The sequence below is a fragment of the Mirounga leonina genome, unplaced genomic scaffold, assembly GCF_011800145.1.
Source record: "Mirounga leonina isolate KUSES-001 unplaced genomic scaffold, KU_Mleo_1.0 Mir_151, whole genome shotgun sequence".
NCBI lineage: Eukaryota > Metazoa > Chordata > Mammalia > Carnivora > Phocidae > Mirounga > Mirounga leonina.
This window is the reverse complement of record NW_023270377.1, coordinates 42703346-42726866: the sequence shown is the minus strand read 5'-3', so window position 1 is coordinate 42726866 and position 23521 is coordinate 42703346. Positions and strand designations below refer to the sequence as shown.

Sequence of the window (23521 nt, the reverse complement as noted above, 5' to 3'; positions counted from 1 at the left end):
GCCTAGTTCAGTGCTTTGTATGTAATAGAAGCTCAAAAGTGATTTAATGAACTGAATTAAATTGACATAATTATGATTAGATCTTTAAATCACTTATGTCTAAAATTTTTCTCCAGAACACTATAGAGAAATCAGCAAAAAGATCTGAAATAATTATCCTCAAGTAATACAAAATAGCCATGTAAAATACCACCCACTTCTAAAATGGATACACTGATGCATTACAATAAACACACCGCATGACAGACTTGTCTAATTTTATTTCCACGGAGTTTCACACCATTAAAGTGGTATTGCAGTTCAGGTCAGGACTAACATTGAATGAGGATTCTGCATATGGTTACATATAGTTGTGTATGTGTGTGTGCATGTGTGGGTATGTTTAGAAGGAAAGCAGATTTATTAGCAGAAATAGAACTTCAGGTCTCATAATCCCATCACAAATATTCTTTGTAAAGAGCAGACAGTGACTGGGGCAAAGCAGGGCCTGATGGATGGCTCTAAGGAGACAAAGGGCACAAGCAACCATGTTAACATCAAAAGTGCTACTTTCCTCCTGGAGACCAGCAAAGCCAAAGTACTCTTCCCACCCCTTGAAGGCTCTCACCCTAAAGCTCCTTATGGGACCCCCACTAGCATACATCCTAGAAGAACTGGGCCCCTGACTAGAGACAAGTCAGGTAGAGGTTCCCTCTCAGTGGTTCTATTGTACGACTCAAGATTGCAGGGATAAATTGTTGACTGAAATTCTATCTTTGCTGATAATTTAACTATGTGCAGACAGTATAATTGCAGCCAGGGATGCAATTAAAATTCAACTCAAAATATATGGTCCCTATCCTCCAGAATTATAAACCAGTGAGAAAGATAGGCTCAGACATTTCTAGCTAGCTATAGTCATTTCTGACTGTAGAAGTCAGATGCTAATCTATAAAATGAGGAAAGTGCTGCATGGGGAATCTGAGGAGGGGGCCATTACCTTTGATATTGTGGAGGAAGATACAGATCTCACTTGAATCTCACTTTTGATAAATGGTTCTGATTAAAACATCTAGCACTATGAATTTGTAAAATGCTTTAAAAAATACTAATAAAATTATTTAATTTATTGAATATATACAAAGTCCAAGATACCAGCACTATGCTATGCACTCAACTGCATTCCTCATTTTACCCTTAAAAGAGGCCTAGAAGTAGGTACTGTTATGATCTCATTTTACAAATAAAGAAACTGAAGCTCAGAGAATCAACTTACTGAAGGTCATACAGTTAGAGAATGACAGAGCTAGGATACGAGTCTACACCTCTCTGACTCCAGAGCTCAAGATTTGATTTAACTACTATGAAATGCATATCTCTGTCTTCCTCCACCCGTGTGTGTGTGTGTGAATTCTATTTTATAAATGAAGAAACTGAGATTTGTAAAAGTCAAATGATTTCCTTATTTCTCTATCACTGGAATTTTTGACAAAGCAAGCCAAAAGACATTAAACACACAACATAGAACACAATCTTCAAATAGTATATCCACAGATATCAGGGTATTTCAAACTAAATTTTGCTCAGTGTCAAGAAAATATCTGTGTTCCTTGCCTCCACGATATATGACTGATGTTTAAAAATATTTCTATGTTCTGATTTCCCCTTACCCTTAAGAAAGAAAAGAAATTTAACACAAGACTTAATTTGTAACTCAAGATTTATCTGCCTTTATCTACACAAGAGTATTAGTTGTCTCGAAGCTTTTCCATTTAATTCCTAATTACTTACACATTTCAAATTGCTTGTAATATGTTTCTTTAAAAAGAGTAGAGAGCTTTATTGGTAGGTTACAATTATAAGATTATACAGTTCCCACAACTAATTTAAAAGTAATTAATGAAGGCTCAAGTTTCAAAATGGCAGGAACCTTATTTCAAACATGTTAATTTCTAGCTCATTGGGAGTAGCAAGAACCTCTTCAAATATTTATCTTCAAAAGTGTCAAAATTTCCTATACCAAAATACATAAGACCACAATTTTTGAAAAAGATTTTTATGGCATTCTAGTGACACAGTGAATTATATACCACATCATATCAACCATTCTATCCACCTGGAATAGGAGCAAGGAACTTTCTATAGCTTGTATTACTTCCTTTGAAGCCCAGGAGGACATAATTCCTGTCCACTTGAGAACAGAATTATAGTCTTCAACCAGAAAGTTAGTTTGTCGACTGATCCCTGGTTTCCAAATTAACCAACAGGTATACAAGTAGGGCACAATGCTAAAGAAAATGTACAGGGGCACCGGGGTGGGTCAGTCAGTTAAGTGGCCAACTCTCGATTTTGGCTCAGGTCATGATCTCAGGGTCCTAGGATGGAGCCCCATGTCTGGCCCCATGCTCAGGAGTCTCCTTGGGGATTCTCTCTCTCTCCCTCTGCCCCTCCCCGTGCTCATGCATGCTCTCTCTCTCAAATAAATAAATAAATCTTAAAAGAAAATGTACAAATGGACATCTGGTATCCCAGATTGGAATAAGCAAAGAGCAAAGAGCAAACTTAAGTATGTGCTTAGGGTACCAAAAATGCCAAAAGAGGTTATAAGTAGTTATTAGGGGGTGAAAGTAGACTTTAGTGAACTACGTTACACTGACTTTATGAATCATATTAAAAAAATTGGGGGAGGGGCACCTGGGTGGCTCAGTCAGTTAAGTGTCTGCCTTTGGCTCAGATCGCAATCCTGGAGTCCTGGAATTGAGCTCTGCATCAGGCTCCCTGCTCAGCAGGGAGTCTGCTTTTCCCTCTCCCTCTCCCTCTGCCCCTCACCCTGCTCATGCTCTCTCTCTCTCTCTCAAATTAATAAATAAAATTAAAAAAAATTTTTTTGAAATACATATATGAGAAGTTGAAGGGTGGGGAAGGCATCATAATCTTTTTGGTGGTTGGGGTCACTAAAGGCAATCAACCCTTTATATCTCAAAATAGAACAATTTGACATAATATACATTTGATTAGGCAAAATCCCCCCAAAAGTCTTTATTGACAAATATTGGAAACTTTTAATTCAGTTCATAAAATGGTTCTAGTCAACAATAGCCTATTTCTAAGTTATTGTCCTTGTGTGACTCAGTGTTTCAACTATGGGTTATTTAAGCTGAGGTTTCAATAGAGATTGCAGACATACTTCAGTAGATGTTTATTGAATGCATAAATTAATGAATGAACTAGAAGCAATAAATCTGGATTCAAAACTCACATTTTTTTTTCATTTCTAATCTGTGACCCTGGATCACTTACCTTGAGCTTAGGTTTCTATAGCCATAAAATGAAACTTATATGCTATATATACTTTATGGAGTTCTTAGGATGATCAAATGAGATAATATAGTAAGATCATCTCATTAAGGTAGTTAAATCTCTTATTTGGGTATGGGAGAATTAGAAATGAGACACCTATTTGAGGAACTGTATTAAAATCCTTTAGGGGCGCCTGGGTGGCTCAGTCGTTAAGCATCTGCTTTTGGCTCAGGTCATGATCCCAGGGTCCTGGGACTGAGCCCCACATCAGGCTCCCTGCTCAGCAGGAAGCCTGCTTCTCCCTCTCCCACTCCCCCTGTTGTGTGCCCTCTCTCGCTGTGCCTCTCTCTCTGTCAAATAAATAAAATCTTAAAAAAAAATCCTTTATAATATTCCCATAATCATTCATTCATCAAATAGATACAGACTACTACAGGCATGGTATTAGGTACAGAGAAAGTTTTGTGATAAAGCTTCAGGAAATAAGATGTTTTATGTCCATTTTGACATAATCTACAAACTATGTAGTCTTTGATATAGCCTACAATTTATTGTACTTTCAACCTAACCATCTCTCCGTGGGACCCTTCCATCTTTGAGAATAAGAGAGGAGGTGAGAGTGTTTGTTTTACAAATTGCCTAGTGATTTTCAAAAATCAAAGTTTAATGGTTTGTTTTTTTTTAGAGTCATGAAATAGATGCAAATGTCAAAACTACCCAACCAAAATGTTACCCCTTTCATGACCTCACAACCAAAATGTCATCCCCTCCATGACCTCACAACCAAAATGTCATCCCCTCCATGGCTTCACAAACAAAATGTCACCTCCTCTTGAAGGCACCCTCTTTCTCTCTGGTCTCTAGGACTTCACAAATTCTTTTCCATCTGTCTGGATCACTGTCTCCTGGCCTCCCTGCCCCAGCTCACTTGGCTCCTAATCTAACATTTGGCACTCTCTTCAGTCATTCCCCACCCTGAACAGCTTCTCCATCCTCACTCCCTCCTGCCCCCAGTCTGGATAGGTGCCTTTCTCACCCTTAGGGTAGGGTATTTAATGAAATCAAGTTTGGTTTTTTTTCTTTACTGGAAAGACATCATCTCAAATGTGTTAGTGGAAACATTAATTCACCTATGGAGCAAATTCGTTTGCTTTAGGAGAATCACCAGAATACTTTTATAAACACAATAACCACCTATTGTTCTTAGAGAAAAATGTTAAGTCACCATGCATCTGAAAGCTAGTACTTCAAACAAACATGTTAAATGTGCCATTGATCAATGTACATTTTGCTATCTTTAGCATAAATACACCCTTGCAGAGACAGAGACAGATAGTATTTTTTTTCCCAAATATGGATTTAGTCTTATGCCTGAAAATTGGCCCCTCCTGTTGGGAGATATGAATGTCCTTTATACAAAAATTTTCTCACAGATTGGTTTAGAACAGTCTATATCAGGAGCCAGGTCTTACCTTCTCTTAACATCACACTGCAGTAAATACTCAGAATGGCCTTCTAACAGTTTGACAAAGGCTGAACTGTTGGCAACCCACCCATGGGTTTTTTTTAATTGAATAACCCAGACTTTGAAGTATGTCTTTTAAACTGTTACTATCACCTTGCCTAATCTCCTAAGGCTAAAGAGTACCTGGTGGATGAGGATGAAGGAATTGGATGTTTCCATGGTCAATCATTCTAGGGTGGAAGATGATGCAGGCCTGGAAATGGACTGGAAGGGGGCAGACTTCTTCCTAGTTATAGACAAAGGAGAGGTTTAAGAACGCCACAACACGAAGATGCCTGGGGGACCTGCCACGTCTCCAACACACAATATTAATTTATTTATATTTAATATTAATGGAAGATCCTAAGAGTAGCAAGTAACTTTTAGGGGCAGCTAAGTTACAAGGTACTTTCTATATGGTGCTTGAGTTATCCCTAAGCCCTCAGTTAAGTCTTAAGTGTAATGGTGGGTATGGCTGTGCTCTAGGAATTAAGGGAGAACTCTGTATACATCTACTGTGAAATGAAAAAGAGAAACAGCAGCATGGAAAGACATTTACAGGACTTCAAAAAATAAGTTGTAGGATCTGGAGCTATAACATCTAGATCAAGATGGCTGGTCAATTGATCAGTGACTACCTGGACAGACTGTAGGACATGGAAGTGTTCCTCAGGGATTTATAGAAATTATTCAGGAAGCAAATCCAGTAAAAGAACAGATTTCTCATAATTCTGAGGTCTACTGCTATTGTTTTGGGGAGTATTGATGCATAAGCACATGCCTTTTAAAGGTTAAAAGAATTTGGATTCCATTTCCAAATTCACTTTGTGTTTTCTACAAAACCATCAGCTTGTTGATAATAAGGACTGTGTCTTCTTTATCTTTGCATCATCACAGTTTCTAGAACAGTGTCTAGAACACAATAGTTGCTCAAAAATGTCTGCTGAGTTACACATGGATAAAGTCTTTCACAACATGGTCTTCAACTTGATGATCTGACTTAAGTCAATAGTCTTATTTAAAACTGGTTATAAGAAACACACTGAAATAAAATTAGTAAGATGCCTCGATCCTCTTTATTTTAAGGCTATTGCTATAACTTTCAAGTTGGAAAATATGTTTTAAGCACAGATTCCTGCAAAAAAATCTGTGCAATCATACTGCCAGATAATCAGGAAATCAGAGGTGACCTGAAGGCCATGTACTTCCTTCACTTTACGCATGAGGAAATCAAAGCCTCAAGTAATAAAGTAACTTGCCCAATGTCACACACCTCACAAATTATGGAGTAAGGGCTAGAATGTACCTGTTCTGATTCATTGCTCTTCTTAGTACTACATCATATGCTTCTACTAAATCCCACCATTCATAGGTTCATGTTACTCTGAAACAATGGTTGGTATAGAGATTTTTTTTTTACCATCGTACTTTGCTTAATTTTAGGAGCATTGCAGATCCTTAAAAGTCTGCAAAAAGACCTATGCTGGGGTCCCACCCTAAGCTAGCAGGACTTAAGCATTGGTATTTTTTTTTAAATTGCCCAAATGATTCTAATAGCAGCTCATATTAAAAATCATTGCCCTAAAATACTTTTATTCAATGTCCTTATCCATTTTCCAATCCTTTTGTCCACCTCTCCCAATTTCTCCCTCATGCCCCACTCTATGAATAACTAGGAGACACAGAATGCCGAACCCTCATTTTGGGTTTCATGACTGGTGGGAACTTCCTAAATTAGTGAAGTTCAATGCAAAAAATATTTAATTTTACATTAAACACAAAAGACATCACCACTTGTGTGGGACAACAGAGTATTGCATTATTTTAGAGAATAGGCTTCCATAGAATCATGACCAGCAAGAAACATATAATTCACATTTCAGCCACCAGGGAAATCTTTACCTATAGATATATGTCCTCTTTGTTAAAAGTCTTCAAGGAGAAGTATCCCATATTTTCCTTTGCCATTCTTAGACACGCTGTTAAGCATGTTTTGTATTTAACCAATTTTAGCTGCTGTCTTCAGTGGCAATGAAGAACAGTGAATAGATTGCCTGTTTACTTATCTTTTGTTTAGTTGCGGACTCATGAATTCACAACTTAGCCTTTTTCCCTTCAGGCTAATAATAAATAACTTAACCTGTCATTATGGCCTAAATTTTTCAACCATTTAAGTTATTCATTCCTCTTCTCTGAACATAATCAGACCACTGTATGATAAAGTATTTATCTGTGCTTTAACATATCATTTGAAGATGAAAAATGCAATGAGGCCATCATTTTTAAAAAGATTTATTTGAGAAAGAGAGAGAGAGAGAGTATATGAGTGGGGGGGAGGGGCAGAGGATGAGAATCTCAAGAAGACTGCCCCCTGAGCTTGGAGCCTGACAGGTGGGGAGCTCAATTTCATGACCCATGAGATCATGACCTGAGCCAAAACCAAGAGTCCGATGCTTAACCCACTGAGCCACCCAGGTGCCCCTAGCAATGAGGTCATCATTTTTAAGTATTATTACATTCATACCCCAGTACTTTCCATTTTTCCCCTTATTTTTCAGTTTTAAGACACAAAATACAGTCACCAGGTCATGAATCATAATTACCTTGCCTTGTATCTGAAAGCAGAATGCAAACATAATGCTTTCTTCCTTTGGTAATGTCTATAATTTACACATAGCATTAATAAGGCTCCGGGTATAATTCAAATGTACAGATTGCACTCAGAATGCCATAAACATAAGCTTTTCTCAGAGCAAACTGTCACTGAAGCACCAACTCAGATAACAGAATTAGTCATTAACTCTTCAGGCAGCCTTTACATTTTCTTTATGGAATATTTTCTATGCCCGTCGTAATATTGTGCCATTTTTACCAACTAGTTAAGATTTCATTGTATAAACAGTAGCTGAATATATTCATGTCAAAGATAATCATTCCTTTAAAAGGTTTCTTTGTCAGGTATTCATTAAAGTAGGTTTCACTTCAAAATGATAGTCACTAATATAGGGCAAACATCTTACCCATTTGGCAGGTTTTAAAAAAATAATTTAATTTTATTAGCAATGTATCAAATCCTCAGCCTATATTAGGTCTCCTATATTAACAACACAAAGATCTGTTTTATGAATGCACACAATTGATGGGCATACGAAGTGAAATCTGTGTATCATATAAAAACCACAAAACAGGAAACCACAAAAGAGATGAGGTTCATGGGTACATCAGAAATTAATTATTGGGCTTATCTATTTGCACTACTGCTATGCTTTGTAAGCAGTGCTTCCACCTTCTTTTATTGGTCTTCAGAAATTCATTTTGTGATAAATTCCTAAATAAAAGCTTCTCCCCAGCTGATGTTTACCACTCCAGGCTGCATGAAGCACTGGCATTTTGCTTCAAGACAGGAGGTAACAGGAATAAACACAGTGCCAGCTACATTTCCTCCAGATCAGATATGTGAATGTTATGAGCATTGTAATGGATAGTGTGGGTGACAGAGAATTTCACAGAAGCGCCTACACAAAGATCAGCCCTTCTTCAGAAAGCACAGCAGACGCCATTTTGTCTCATTCCAAAACAGTTCACAATCTTTTCCAGTTTTTCAACTGAAGGTTTCAGATACAGTTTTTTATCTAAACCTGATATAGTATGATGAATTTTTAGGAGGGCAATTTGATTTCTAGACAGTAGGAGAGGGAATAGAAAGGTACAAGAACTGAGGTCACGGCTTGTAAATATATCTGAATTCTCTGAAGGAGTAAAGTGAGAATATAGCCTTTATGTACAGTCACATGAACACTGATAATCATTAAATTAAAGCCAGCATGAAAAATAAACATCCATTCTTAGATTACTTCATAGGAGGGACCCATATTTGCCTGGGGGCGTGATTACCAGGATTGGGGAGGGGAGTTCGGGTGGGAGTAAATGATGAATCCCACTCCCTGTGTTTCTGTGGAGATACGTGAGAAGCCAGCTGTGGACTGCTGCGTAGGAAGCCTCACCCTGTGAGCTGACCCACAGTTAGGCTGTGGCCTAACTGTGAATGCAGCACTGTAGCTGTTTATCAGGGGATTATAGGTGATCAGTGGCTTTGTGTGCTTTTGTTTGGGGGTGGGGAGAGGTTGTTGTTGTTTTGTTGGCAAGCCAAAGCATATATCTAAGTCAAAGTTGGCTTTCAACATTGTAACTTGATATTTTCCCAAATTTAGTGTCACCCCTTAAACCATTTTGGGGTGTATCTTTTAGACTTCCCTCCAACCCCAGCAGCACATTCTTTTCTATATCCTGACTACTATCTGTCTTCATCCTTCGAGGGAAGATTTTATTTTATTCTATTTAATTTTATGTATGTGTTATGTATTTATTTGTTATACACATAATATTTACCATTTTAAAGTGTACAATTCAGTGGCATTTAGTATATTCACAATGTTGTACAATGATTACAACAATCTAGTCCAAGAAAATTTTCATCATTCTATGGTTTTTTTTTTTTTTTTTTTGCATTTTCATATTGAAATTTTTGGTTTTGTTTTGTTTTCAAATTTTTATTTAAATTCGAGTTAAGATGTAGTGTAATATTGGTTTTGGGAGTAGAATTTAGTGATTCATCATTTACATATACCACCCAGTGCTCATCACAACAAGTGCCCTCCTTAATACTCATCACCCATTTAGTCCATCCCCCGCCCAACATTTTCATCATTCTAAAAGAAAAGCCCCTACTCATTAAATAGTCACTCTACATTACCCCCTCCCCCGGCCCTTGACAACCAGTAATCTGCTTTCTATCTCTATGGATTTACCTATTCTGGATATTTCATATAAATGGAACCATACAATATGTGTCTTTTTGTGTCTGACTTCTCTCACTTACAATGCTTTCCAGGATCATCCATGTTGAATCTGTATCTATTTTGAAGCAACAGGAAGTCATATGGAACCTAATCTGTTTAATAAGATAGATATATATTATTTGAAAAAAGTTTCAGTGATATTATAAAGTAATGATATTAATTTTCCTATGTGTCTCATGTTTTGTTTTTATGCCTTTGAGTATATAGGTTCTAGCTACACTAAAAAAATACACACAACTGAGTAAACATAACAATACATTATTACCTATACTCAGAGTATAAGTCTTGCTTGGTTATTGTCAAGTAGACTTTTACAAGGTTCTCTTTGCAGGAGGCAGGGTTTGGCTAAAGAATGTTACACTGAAGATGTTATACTGGAACTATGACATCTCCCGAATGAATAATGTGAGGTATGTATCTATAAATCACATCTTAGAGGCAAAGCATTCAAATTAGGCTTTTGTAGTCTCTCTTTGTAACATCCCTTCTGTTTAACTGTTCCCTTTTCTAGGTCTCCTACAAAGGTGAAGTATCTAGTTAATAAAAAAATATTTACTCTAGAATATTTATGGCTTAATGAACTTAGAAACTAATGGAGACATACTTGCTTAATTCTATAAATTTTTTTATTATGTTCAGTTAGACACCATATAGTATATCGTTAGTTTTTGATGTAGTGTTCAATGATTCATTAGTTGCGTATAACACCCAGTGCTCATCACAACACGTGGCCTCCTTAATACCCATCACCCAGCTAGCCGATCCCTCCATCCCCCTCCCCTCTGAAACCCTCAGTTTGTTTCCTGGAGTCCATAGTCTCTCATGGTTTGTCTCCTTCTCTGATTTCCCCCCCTTCAGCTTTCCCTCCCTTTCCCTATGGTCCTCCATGCTATTCCTTATGTTCCACATATGAGTGAAACCATATGATAATTGTCTTTCTCTGCTTGACTTATTTCACTTAGCATAATCCCCTCCAGTTCCATCCATGGCAGTGCAAATGGTGGGTATTCATCCTTTCTGATGGCTGAGTAATATTCCATTGTATATATGTTCAATAAATGGTGCTAGGAAAATTGGACAGCTACATACAGAAGAATGAAACTAGACCATTCTCTTACACCATACACAAAGATAAACTTAATTCTATAAAATTAGTTGCCTTTTGAGCAAGAAGTAGAGAAAAATATTAAGAGAAAGATCCTTCCTAGTCCCCTCAAATCATACCACATGGACCAGTGTGGTCCTCAAACTTCTATGTGTCCAAGAATCACTGGGATATTTGTAAAAAGTATAAATTCCTAGGCCCCAAGGATTCCGATTCAATCTGAGTAAGGATCAGAAATCTACACTCTCTTTTTTAAGATTTATTTATTTATTTTAGAGAGCGTGTGCACAAGCAGGGGGAGGGGCAAAGGGAGAGGGAGAATCTCAAGCAGACTTCCCACAGAGCAGGGAGCCCAAGGCTGTGCTTGATCTCATGACCCTGAGTTCATGACCTGAGTCGAAACCAAGTGTTGGATGTTCACTCAACCGACTGAGCCACCCAGACGTCCCAGAAATCTATACTTGTGATAGATTTAGGGCTTGTTAAAACACAGATTTCTGGACCCTATTCCCAGAGGTTTTGGTTTAGTAGGTCTGGAGTGGCGCCTGAGAATTTACCTAACAAGACCCCAGGTGATGTTCATGCTGCAGGCTGGGGACCATATTTTGTGAACCACTGTCCTTGATGATTCTAAAATAACTGTGCCTTGGCACACCTGGAGACATATTGATAAACTAATCACACTTCTGTAAATCAGGCTAAGCTGTGTGGCAGCCTGTGATAACATAGCATGACTTTCACAATGTTGGAATAAGATAAAGCTCTGTCCCTAGCTGGGAAGCATTAGTACGTTTCACAAACAATTTTAATAGGGTACTATTTTAATATAAAAAATCAGTTAAGGACCAAAAACCAGTGCCTGCAAAATAATATTTTCTTTTGATGTTCAGGTGTGCATATAGAAATTTTAAAATTATTGTTGTAGATTTCATTTAAAATAATACATTAAGGAGGGCACATGTTCTGATGAGCACTGGGTGTTATATGCAACTAATGAATTGTTGAACATTACATCAAAAACAAATGATGTACTATATATTGGCTAACTGAACATAATAAGAAAACTTGGAAAATAAAAAAAAAATTAAAAAAAACTAGAATTTTCTAAAAGTGTAAAAAAATAAAACAAAATAAAGCAATACATCAAAAAACCACCCGAAACTCTTAAGAAAGTCACTGTTTAATGGCTTTGGGTGGGTTTCAATTAGAAAACTGATTCAGGAGTACAGCCTACTGGATGTTTTTGATATTGCAAAGGAAAAAATTGTCATGAAAGTTTTAGCATTTAATATCTTTTTTTATGTAATAATTTCCTTTTATGTTTCTTTATAAGCCTGATATAATGGAAATGTCATGAACTTTGGAGGGTTCAAGATCTTCCTTTGCTTTGTGAGCTTCTTTGCTATGTTATGTCACCTTGAGCAAGTTACTCAAGCTTTAGGTTCCTACTCTGTATAACAGGGTTAACATAATAACTACCACAGCAGAACAGTTGTACAAATCAGTGGAATAAAACATTTAAATTCCCAGTACAATGCTGGACTTGTTTTGGAACCTATGACCTTGATACAGATCCATGTATACATGTGCACATATATATCACCAAACAGAAAAGATTTTTTAAAAATCACTAATTTTTCTGTGTAAGATCCCCAAATTTAATTCTGCTTCAAAGCAACAACATTTACCAGAACATGTGGGGACTCCACGTTAGTACTCCTCTGCATTTTGATTTCTGACAGTTCCATGCATTAATGAATTAGGGAAGACTAGGCCCTGGTAAAGTCACATTATTTTTACTGGTATTAAAACTTGGGGTGCCTGGGTGGCTCAGTTGGTTAAGCGACTGCCTTTGGCTCAGGTCATGATCCTGGAGTCCCTGGATGGAGTCCCGCATCGGGCTCCCTGCTTGGCGAGGAGACTGCTTCTCCCTCTAACCCTCCCCCCTCTCATGTACTCTCTCTCTCTCTCATTCTCTCTCTCTCATTCTCACTCTCTCAAATAAATAAATCTTTAAAAAAAAACTTAATAATGAAGTGAAGCATTTCAGATAAATAATTTCCTGTAAATAAGTTATTTTTTTTTAAGATTTTATTTATTTATTTGACAGAGAGAGGCACAGCAAGAGAGGGAACACAGCAGGGGGAGTGGGAGAGGGAGAAGCAGGCTTCCTGCGGAACAGGGAGCCCAATGTGGGGCTTGATCCCAGGACCCTGGGATCATGACCTGAGCCGAAGGCAGATGCTTAACGACTGAGCCACCCAGGCGCCCCGGAAATGTTAGTTAAGTAGAATCCATACTCAGTGCCTTCAGTCAATTAATTCTTTGATGTTTTCCCTAGGGGAGGACATTTGTAAGCTGCTCCTTACCTAAGATAAGCAGTAGGAAATGACATCACATTGATGTCAAGGCCCAAAATGTGATGCCTCCAGATCCTAGCTGTGCTTAGGAACTCACCACCTTTTGAGCCCCCACATCTCCCTTTTGATTCATAGAGTGTCCATGGTGATCTCATGTGTGCTTGGGAATTGGTTCATGCATATTTTCTGCTGTAGCCTCCTGGTCAAGAAATCTGGAGATATGATTTGGTGACCTACAATAGGGCTCCGGAATGTTTATTAAAACAAGTGATCCAGGAGATTCTGATGAAAGGTATCCAGAGGTTATACAATATAGAAAGAAATCCTACATTGGGAGCATTGTCCTAGGAACCAGCAAGAATTGGTTTTCTGTTCCTGCTTGTTGTAATTATTGGAATAGAATCAAGCAGTACTTCTACATTCAATAAGAACTTTCATTAGCTAGGTAGAATATCAGTTATGATTACCAGGGGGCACTGTGGTTCAAGTTAAGTGTCCTTTTGATTCTAGTGTTGCAAACTACCATGATTTATGAGGCCCTTGTTGCAGTAAAAGACAATTATTGGAAGTGATACTATTCCTGCCTCCTTACCTGCTGCCCCAATACTAGAGTCAGATTGTTTAAGCCAGCTGAAGGTCCAGCACAGAGTGTGGCACAAAGAAGGCATTCAGGAAATACGTGTTGAATGAATCCCTGTGGTGCCATAGTACCAGTTACATCAAAGATTGGGGTTTATTTGGAAGATATATTTACTTGGCTCAGTATTCAAGATCAAGCAGTCTTTCCAAGCTTTGAGTGCCTTTCCAATGTAGCTTTACTCCAGATAACTCAGGGATTTGGGAAGTTTGAGTCCTGGTGTGCCCAGAAAAGACGAGCTACATAAGATGGCTCTAGCTCCCCATCATTCACTTATGGCACTTATCAAAAATCACATTCCTGGGCGCCTGGGTGGCTCAGTTGGTTGGGCGACTGCCTTCGGCTCAGGTCATGATCCTGGAGTCCCTGGATCGAGTCCCGCGTCGGGCTCCCTGCTCAGCGGGGAGTCTGCTTCTCCCTCTGACCCTCCCCCCTCTCATGTGTTCTCTCTCTCTCATTCTCTCTCTCTCAAATAAATAAATAAAATCTTTAAAAAAAAAAATCACATTCCTTCAACATTTTTTTTTTTAAAGATTTTATTTATTTATTTGACAGAGAGAGAGCACAAGTAGGCAGAGTGGTAGACAGAGGGAGAAGGAGAAGCAGGCTCCCCGCTGAGCAGGGAGCCCAATGCGGGGCTTGATCCCAGGACCCTGGGATCATGACCTGAGCCGAAGGCAGATGCTTAACGACTGAGCCACCCAGGCGCCCCTTCCTTCAACATTTTTAAAATAGACTTAGACTAGGGCTTGTATGAAGTTCACATGAAGAGGAAATTAATTGGGACTCAGTGTTTTGAATAATTATATGGGGATTAGACAGGTTCTATTATTAAAGGTCAAGTGTTAGACAAATAAGTAGGATTTCTTTTAACCCTGGGTAATACTTGTTAATGTTCTTAAAGTAATGTGGCTTTACTTACGCAGGTCACATGATAGTTCCCTCTCACTTCTAATCAGTAAATATGGATTCCTTCACTTTTGATTGCTCTGTAAAATCTGTAACTGGTAGATGACAGTGCCTTGTCTGCCAGGGTCACAATAATATAGAATTATTAACTTTTATTTTCTTCCCCAAGTCAGGAATCTCTGAGACTGATATCACTAAGAGAAACCCTGAATTGAGCTCTCTAAGAACCCAAATGGAAAAAGCCTGGAAAAATGAAAAAGGAACAGAAAAATAGCTTGATGAAAAAAGAATGATTTTAATCTGTTTAAAATGAGTTTAATAAACTCTCACCGTATTCTCCTATTTACTATGAATTTTAAACCACATGCATTTATGACTGCTTTAAGATAGATCATTGTTAAAGAAGAAACAATTACAAAGATATTACTTATAGAGTATTTGCTTTTAATAGAAAATAGTCAGAATCAGGAAACCATAGAATAGAAACTCCTTTTTGTTGAGTCTAGCAATGAGAATTAGGTATTATATTATTCTAGGTTCTTCCTATGCCATCTAGTGGGAGATTCAAATGGTTTTATTTGAGTTTTGTGTAGATTATTTACCATCATTTCTTTCAACTTTTAATTTGTAGCAAATCAACCACATTATACATAGTAAATGATGCATGTTAAATTATAGGTTGAAAATGAAACTAAAGCAGATAAAGCAGAGTGTAGACCCTGCCTTATGTTACAAATAACTTTATGATAGAATATGCTCAAGTGTCCAGCTCACATCACTATCGACACTAATGAGAGATTCCATGGTTAAAATATAGGCCATTACTGCTGTTGGTAAATCATTATATTATGGTATGATGACACATACTGATTTATTCAGCCAAGAATATCCTCAGGGCACAATTCCTAGTTGTAAATAGAATATAATGTCTTTTCACATGCTGTTTCCTGTTTCCTCTCTTCAGCCCCTCGCCCTTCTCTACATGATGAAATCTTACCCATCTTTCAATGAATGAATGGATGGATGGATGGATGGATGGATGGATGGATGGATGGATGGATGTGTAGAGTCATCACTACTGCTCATTTCTCTCACTCAGTTGGTTGCAGAAGCCACTCATATTCAATTCTCAGTGAATGGGCTGGAAACAGATGGAGAATTATGGAGTATGTGTGAAGGCATGGGTGGGAGAGTAGGAACTGATGGATCAGCAGGAATAGCTTTTCAAGGGATATGTAATGAACTTCTCCTTTCTGTACCTTCTCCTTTCACCCTCAGTCCCCTTCTCCTCCCCTAAGACTGAAGAGACAAAAAACTGAAGAGACATCTCACAGTTGGGGACTTGGCTTAGTTCCACTGATGCATGCTTATGGGTAGCAGTGAGAGTCACAGAAAACTCAAGTGCTAATAGTGACAGTTCAGATTGAAGTGAAGGAAAAAGTACTTGCCCTAAACCATAATGCATATTCATAGGCAAAGCGTATCTCTTGAGTCCAGTTCCAGCTACCTAACCTTTCTGGGGGTTCTCTTTTACTTGCCCCAAATAGACACTAGGGCTCCTCCTATGACCATGTTCAAAAGGAAATAACCACCTCTCCTGAGACCCAAGGGGAGAATCATCAATGGCTGACCACTCTAGCCTGACAGAGCAGGTTCATCTCCAGCCCCAATAGCACTTATAGAGCACTGCCCTGGAGCCACTGTGACTCTGAGTTGACCCACGTTCAGAGGACACAGAGAGAAAAGGAAGCAATAGACATAATCTCACCAGAATTATATGGTTATAAAGTGTGTTGTAACCATACTCCAAATCAAGGTCAGCCCAGAACTACAAAAACTTGTGATTAATGTCATCACCTTTACTTCCTAATTACTTGCATAAAATATAAAATCCTTCTCTATCTGTCCTCCAACTTGGTAAGAATGAGAAAAGCAACTTAAACCCATTTGAGGTTAAAATTGTTATTTTTCATGTGTACGAGTTTCATTTTATCAGACGTTCAGGCTGAGAGAGTGTAGGCCAAGTTTTTTTTCTGAGCATTAACATGTGAAGTACATGTAGGATCTGTAGCATATGGATGAGGCCACAGGTAGTGAATAATGTGGTCTAAGGGCCACAGCTAAGAGATCATTGAGGACAAATGGAGCTAACTGGGAGAACTGCAATTAAGGGAGGATTTTGAGAGTTCTGGTCTCCATCTCAGAAAATAGCATCACTGTTTTTTCAGTGAGTTCAAACCAAACATCTTGTAGTCCTTGGTTTCTCTCTCCTGTCTTACTCAACATCCAGTGCATTCATACATCTTGTGAGTTTCATAAAAAAATTTTTTTCCCAAGTATATCTAGTATGTCTACTTCATACGACTCCAGTGCCACCAACCTAATCTAAGCCAATATCATTCCCATTAGAACCACCTAACTGGTCTCCCCACTCCCACCCTTGCTGCCACGCCCAGCACCTCCAGACTATTGTCCACACAGTAGTCAACATGATCTCAGCAAAGCGTAAGTCATACGACTTGCATCATTTAAGGTAACAGTAGCTACTATAATAAAGAAACCCCCATATTTGAGTAATGTGGATTTTACTTCTCACTTGCCCCATAGTCCCATGTAGGGGATTCTTTGTCAGGGCCAGGCTAGCACAGGTCAAAACTAGTTATCTTCAATACATGAAGTTAACATCCATCTAGCTGATAGAAGTGGAAAGAAGTGAGGCAGACACATCTGTTCCTCTGATACTTTTGCCCAAGAGAGACACATAAGTCACTCCTGGTCACATTCCAATTGCAAGAATTCATCCATGGCTTCTCTTGATGCAAGGAGATGCCCTGGCTGGGCAGCTGCTCCCCTAAAACAATTCTACTGCTCTACAACTCTTAAGTGGGCAGCTGCCATCTATTAAAAGGTAAGGCAGAGCTTATTCATCTGCTTACAGCTGTCCTAGAGCTTCCTGTCTAACCATATCCGAAGCTTCCAGATCCTTATGATCTGACCCCTTCTACCTCGCTGGTCTCACTGTGCTCCACCTCCCAGGCCTTTATTCTGATCCTTGCTTATTGCCAACTCAGCATTTTCTGTTCTCATTGTCTAGAAGAGTCTTTCATTAGATCTTCATATAACTGATTCCTTTTCATCATTTACATAGATATGTGGTGAGACCCAGGAATGTGTACTTTAAATGGCACCCTAGGTGACTCTGATAGAGATGGTCAATGGCCCAAATTCTGAGAAACACTGGGACAATGGTTGACAGTATGGAATCTGAGAACAGAGATACCTAGTTCAAACACTACTGAGACCCTTACACCACGTCTGTAACTTTGGGCCATTTACTCAGGTCAAATTAAGTACATAGCATGGAATCTGGCACATAGTAAGGGGCACAAAGGAGTGGCTATAGATGCATCATGCAGTTTTAGAAAAAGTAGGGACAGAATTAGACAAATTGAGATTTGAGCAAGTGAATCTTAAATAAGGAAGTGATGTGACTCTTGGAAAACAGTTTGGATGCGCTTTGTGGGGTTATGGAAGGCCACTACAGAGCCTTAAGGAGTGGAGTGATGTCTGATGAGTGGTTTGAGATGCCCATGTTTACAGTCACTCTGAGCAGTGATTAAAGAAGGTTAGATTTGGAGGGGAGAACCTGACCGAGAGACGTAACAGTACCCTGGATAAAAGAAGATCCTATTGTATGGACTGAACAGAGAAATGGATCAGAGAGAGGAGAAAACAGAAAGAAACAGCAAAAGAGGTTGGCAACATGAAAACTGAGGAGAAAAGATGGCAGATAAATCTGCGTAACCTCAGTGTGGGCAGAGCCTAATCTAATAGGAGAGCAGTGATTTCTAGCCTAGATTATACCCAGGAGAAAAAAGACTAAGGAGCTTCAGTAGACACAGAAAGTGGTACAATACAATCCTCAAAGCTAACGATCCCATAGAAGCCAGAGTTCAGTGGCCAAGCTTTTGAAGAAGTCATGCTAGTCAGAGCTGAAGGGAAAATTGGTGCATCGGTGAGGCATCAAGTCAGAAATTGCAATGACAACATCGGAAATTGTCTTTTGACTTTTCCGTGAAGTTGCAATATCCTAGCTGAGGGTCAGCTTCTAGGGATGTGAGGGGTGCAGGAGGAAGGGGAACAAAGTTGAGAGTCAGAGCCCTAGATGTAGTCAGGAGGTGGATACATCTCGTATAAAGTGTGTATTCAAGGAACACTAATATGAAGCAGAGAGATGAAGCAGCAACCAAAGGGGGGCAAAGGGTGAACTTTGATCCCGTGATGCCTGTTTGCCGGTACACAGGAGCCATTCTTTTATCCACAGATACAACCTGCACGTGTGCTCATTCTCTCTCATGTGTAAACTTTCCACCGTTAACATACAAAATCCCTTTGACTCACCGCACCAAAGCCGATCACATGCCTACATTGTAAACTGACTGCTGACATAGTTTGAGTACAATGAAAATTCCATGTAGGTAGGGTGGATCCAGGTTTTGTGAGGGCTAAAGCTTGTATTACTTGGTTGATCCTTCTTAAGAAAAAGAATATAAAATATAAAATACAATGTTAGGTATCAAAAATGCATATTTATTAAGGAGAAGAAGAGGATTCATGACAAACTACCTTGGCACTTTGTAAGGCCAGATCTCTCTCGTGACACTTCCCTAGGCAATGTACTAGAAATGCTTACATAGAAGTACAATCTGACTTCCCTCCCCACTTAGAAAACTCTACAACCCCCAGAAACTCCCAACATTCACAGAGATCCCAGCAAGGAAGGGGCACCAAAGCTTAAGCTTCAATTACTTCCCAGTGAAACTGCCTTTCAGTCTAGATGTTTCTCCTCTGCTCCAAGGTAGGGTAACTCTAATACCTAACTAAAACAAAGGACTTCTATGTGTCCTCTTTTTTTTTTTTTTAATTTTATTTATTTATTTAGAGAGAGACAAAGCGAGAGAGGGAACACAAGCAGGGGGGAGTGGGAGAGGGAGAAGCAGGCTTCCTGCGGAGCAGGGAGCCCGATGCAGGGCGAGATCCCAGGACCCTGGGATCATGACCTGAGCCGAAGGCAGATGCTTAACAACTGAGCCACCCAGGTGCCCCTGTCCTCTTTTTAATAAAGTTACTCTGTGTGCTTTCTTTGATGGTGGAGGGACTAAACATGGCCATTAGGAAAAACCCTGCAGAGAGCCGTAACCCTGAGCAGGCATGACCTCAGGGAGGCTAGCAGAGGGTTGAGGCTCTAAGCTCTTCCAAGATACACTGCCACATTCCCAACAATACAAATACTGCTTAAGCACCAGCTGTACCTTAGGGAGGAATTTGCTTCTTGTGGTTTCTTCCATTAACCTCTCCAGACTCCTTCTCTCCTCAGTTCTGTCCTGCTCTGTGCCCCCGAGGCTGACCCACATAGATGTCAGCTGGCTCCCTTCATGCCCAGCTCATGGTCAGGTTTGGCACCGAGAGGCACCAGCAGAAGAAAAGTGAGGTTAGGTTATTTATTTCCCTGGCTCTCTTGCTGCGTGTTGGCTACAAACTCTCCTTTCAAGCAGTCCTCTCACACAACCACTCTCTCCAGGGTCTGGAAACAGCTCCATATCTTCCATCTTCAGGCTGGGGGTAGGTAATGTCTCCCCCATCACAAGTCCTGGGGGACGGTGCCATCCCTTGTTGGTTTCTGTAAACACTGTCCACACCTTTATAAACAGTTCCTTTATTAAACTCTCCTCAAATTACTCAGTTTGAATGCTTATCTGTTTTCTGCTTGGACCCTGACTGATTTCATATTATAATTAACAAAGAGGGAAAAGGCCTTCAAAAACGTTTCCTTGGGGGCCCAGAATTAATAATAAGGCGAAGTAAAAAGCAGTAACTGACACTGAACATACCAGCCAATAAATAGATTGTGCCAAAAGGATGGTCATAGCAAGTATGTCTGCCTTCCCTTCCTCCTGGCAGGTGGGGGTGTTGGGAAAGCAGCACCCCTAGTAAAAGATCAAAGTGCAGCATCAGAGCTGTGAGGCCCTGCGTTCACTGTCTGCAAATCACATGTTCCTCCAGGCAGAAAGGACCTTATAAGGTAAAAGAAACCATTTGATTAGCTAGTCAGGTTATTGAATATTTTTTGCTTGAATACTTGCAAAGGTGGGAAGCATTACTGTACAATAGCCCATCGTATTACAGGGGCATGTCTAATTGTTAGAACATTATATTAAGCAAAATCTGCATCCCTTTAACTTTCCTTGGGTCTATTTCTTTCTTTTGAACAATATAGAGCCGAATGTGATCTTTCTTCCTTATGGCAGACCTACAGATATCTGAGGAGAGCTGCCCATTCTCACCACCCTGGTGTCTTGAATGACCTCTGGTACATCAATGCTCCAGTGAAAGTATGGTGTGCAAAAATGGACACAATACTCTTGTAGAATCTTGCTTGAAATAGCCATATAACACTCAACTAGGCTTTTCTCATCATTCTTTCCCCACCCCTTAAAAAATATTTCTCTTACTTCTGGGACACATTTAAAATTAATCCTCTCTCTTAGCACCCATAGCTGCTATTTCCTTTAACTGTACTAAAATTATCTTCTCCTCTCACATCATTTCCTATTTCAAATGCCTCTTTTATAGCTACCCATGGTTTTTTCCATCATATTCAAGTTTCTTGATTTTACTGTTACTGCCTGACCCCAATCATTATTTTTACTGCTTGCTGATTTTCTTTTTCTTCTTTCTCCTCCACAACTTTGTTCCCTGTCACCTCTACTGAATATACTTCTGATTTCACATTGAACTTTGTTTGAAATGTTCAGCCCATTTTTGTCATCCTTTTCTATTTTAGAAGTCCCTTTTATATAACCATCTCATAAAACATATAGAAAAATACACACATAGACATTAAATCCAAATGATCTTTTATCCTTCAAAGTTCATGAGCATCCTCATTTTATTTTATTTCTATTTTATTTTTAGAGATGGATGGGGAGGGGCAGGAGGAGAGGTGGAAGGAGAGAGAGAATCTTAAGCAGCCTCCATGTATAGCATGGAGCCTGATGCAGCTCATTCCCACAACCCTGAGATCACGACTTGAGTTGAAATCAAGAGTCAATGTTTAACTGACTGAGCCACCCAGGTGCCCCACGAGCATCCTCATTTTAGTGTCTTGATCTCATTCTCTGAATTAAATACTAGTGTCAAGGATAAACTGTTAGAACCAAAATCATATCTTACAATGTTTCATAAAAATGTTAAGCCTTTTATAATTACGTAAAACCTATAGAACTTGAGTAACATGGGAATAACACTTGAAATAAATTTGATCGACAATCATTTCATTGAAAGATACATGATATAAATAATTCAAATTATATATAAAGTTCTCATCAAAATATTTGTCACACAGGACTGATCTATACTTAGCTTTACTTCTCATTGTGAGGGAGGTTTACAGATCAGGTTCCTGAGCTCTGATGAAAATCTACTCTATGACCTTGTTTTAAAGGAAGGGATTGAGCAAAATATCTAGTACTAAGTATTTTCTATCTATACCAGGCATACTTCTGGACACAAGCCAAGTTAAAAAAAAATCTGAATATAGACACAGAGACTGATACACAATCTTGCAATGTTTGTCTACCAGAATTCCTTTGGTTATATTTATACATTTTTATTGCAGGAGCTCAAAGTCCTCCACAGATATTATCTTTAGAATCCTCATAATATACTCTTTAAACTAGAACTTTAAACTAGAAACCAGAGAGGATTGCATTCTTTTTTGTATTGGTTTTTGTTTTGTTTTTTGTTTTTGGTAAGAACAGTCCTTTAAGTGGAGGCAGCAGGGCCTTTCTCTTGGGGTCATTCCTCTTGACAAGTTGATGGCTAGCCTTAGGTCAAGGTCACACATTAAGGTACTGGTGTTCTAACAAAATAATTCTAGTTTAATGATCCACACACAAGATCTGGCTGACTTCCAGATGTACAAAGTCAGTACTAAGACACTGCAGAGTAAGATATTGACTAAAGCTCTGTCTACAAAACTCACTGCATTTTCTTTTTTTTTTTTTTTGGACAGAGAGAGACACAGTGAGAGAGGGAACACAAGCAGGGGAGTGGGAGAGGGAGAAGCAGGCTTCCCGCAGAGCAGGGAGCCCAATGCGGGGCTCGATCCCAGGACTCTGGGATCATGACCTGAGCTGAAGGCAGATGCTTAACGACTGAGCCACCCAGGCACCCCTCTCACTACATTTTCTATTAAAACATTTCTGGAAGAAGAATCAAACTTGCAAGTAATATATGAGTGCTAGTCACATAGTCATGACCCCTCAGGCCCCATTCCTCCATGATATCAAGCTCTCATGGATTTGCTACCTTCTCTTCTCTAGACTTCTGAATATGTACCCCCATCTTACCATTCTATTATCCTTGGACTTAGCCTTTCCTTGTTTGCCCAGAATGAGTGTGAATTTGCTACTCTCTTATTAGGACTTGCTCTTGGAAAGCTAACCTTCTCCATGAATACTGAAGCCACCATTCCCACCTGGCTCAAGTTCCTATTAATTTCTTACTAAGCCCTCTTTCTCCTTGCTCCCCAAATGCCCTGCCACAAATGTCATAAAAGGGTATTGTACTTCCTGCTGGTGGGCCAGACAGAGTCACCCCACATTATGCACAGTGGGCTATTCATGCACTGCAAGTGGTTCTTCCCTAACCAGACATATATAAAAGAGCCATGGCTGGGCCAGAGTTTTTTGTCCAGAATGGGGTTCATAATTCAGCATTCTCATTGCTGACATGTTGCTCTAAGTTACTCAGTTGCCTGGATTTGCGACCCCTTGTCTCCCCTGAACTCAGGTATTTCCTACTTAA

General features: G+C 39.2%; 1 long non-coding RNA gene across 5 annotated transcripts in view; it reads right to left on the bottom strand.

Annotated features, from left to right (window-relative positions):
• The window catches only part of LOC118012211, a 201978-nt gene that overhangs the window by 107878 nt on the left and 70579 nt on the right, over positions 1-23521 (bottom strand). The window contains exon 3 of one of the 5 annotated variants that reach the window (XR_004679641.1): positions 4981-5030. The exons of the other annotated variants lie outside the window; for them this stretch is intronic. This is a non-coding gene — a long non-coding RNA (uncharacterized LOC118012211). Of the gene's footprint in view, positions 1-4980; positions 5031-23521 lie in introns of those variants that run through there. 5 annotated transcript variants of the gene reach the window in all.